Raw genomic sequence first — 207 nt, forward strand, 5'->3', positions numbered from 1 at the left:
AATCCTCCCAGCCCCACCACATCCCCCCCAAATTCTCCCAAACCCCTCAAACCCCCCAAAAAAGCCCTGAAACCTCCCAAATTCCCCTCCCAATCCCCGCCAAACCTCGGTGTTTGTTTCCCAAACAACTTTATTGGGGGGTCACGGGGGGGGCCCAGTCGGGTCCGACCCCTTTTCCTTAAAAATGGGGGGAACAGAGGGGAGGGG

Source organism: Corvus brachyrhynchos, unplaced genomic scaffold (genome assembly GCF_000691975.1).
Source record: "Corvus brachyrhynchos isolate BGI_N302 unplaced genomic scaffold, ASM69197v1 scaffold543, whole genome shotgun sequence".
Lineage (NCBI taxonomy): Eukaryota > Metazoa > Chordata > Aves > Passeriformes > Corvidae > Corvus > Corvus brachyrhynchos.